The sequence below is a fragment of the Geospiza fortis genome, unplaced genomic scaffold (genome assembly GCF_000277835.1).
Source record: "Geospiza fortis unplaced genomic scaffold, GeoFor_1.0 scaffold112, whole genome shotgun sequence".
Classification (NCBI taxonomy): Eukaryota; Metazoa; Chordata; class Aves; order Passeriformes; family Thraupidae; genus Geospiza; species Geospiza fortis.
Window position 1 is genome coordinate 26829139 of NW_005054298.1, and position 394 is coordinate 26829532.

The 394-nt window shown below is 59.6% G+C and overlaps 1 protein-coding gene across 1 annotated transcript in view; it reads right to left on the minus strand.

The window, feature by feature from the left end:
- SLC39A10 (solute carrier family 39 member 10) overlaps positions 1-159 on the minus strand; it is a 32406-nt gene extending 32247 nt beyond the window's left edge. Inside the window, 1 exon segment of the mRNA XM_005415965.3 lies at positions 152-159. The gene's annotated coding sequence lies outside the window, so the exon portion shown is untranslated.
- Between the last annotated feature and the right edge of the window lie 235 nt (positions 160-394).

Sequence of the window (394 nt, forward strand, 5' to 3'; positions counted from 1 at the left end):
GGGGGGAGCCGGGCCCGCGGGGCCGGAGCCGAGCTGCCGCCTCTGCAGCCGCCTGGGGAGAGGGTCCGTCCGCAACGACGGGGTATTCGTACCTTCCTATCGGGTACCTTCCGTCTCTCCCCAACAGAGAGCAACGGCAGGGTATTCGTACCTTCCTATGAGGGTACCTTCCTACGGGGGTACCTTTCGGGGCCGAGGTAGGCACTAACCCCGTTTATTTAGCTCCAGAAACTCCTGTCAGCCTCGCTCAGGCCACCAAAGCCTGTGCAGGCAATGAAGGTCTCCCCATGGCGAGGTAGAGCCCCTCGTAACGACACGCTCCACTCCTGGACAACAACTTACAGAGCTAAATAAAGCCCCCAAACCAAACCTTAGGTAAATCAAAACCCTCGCT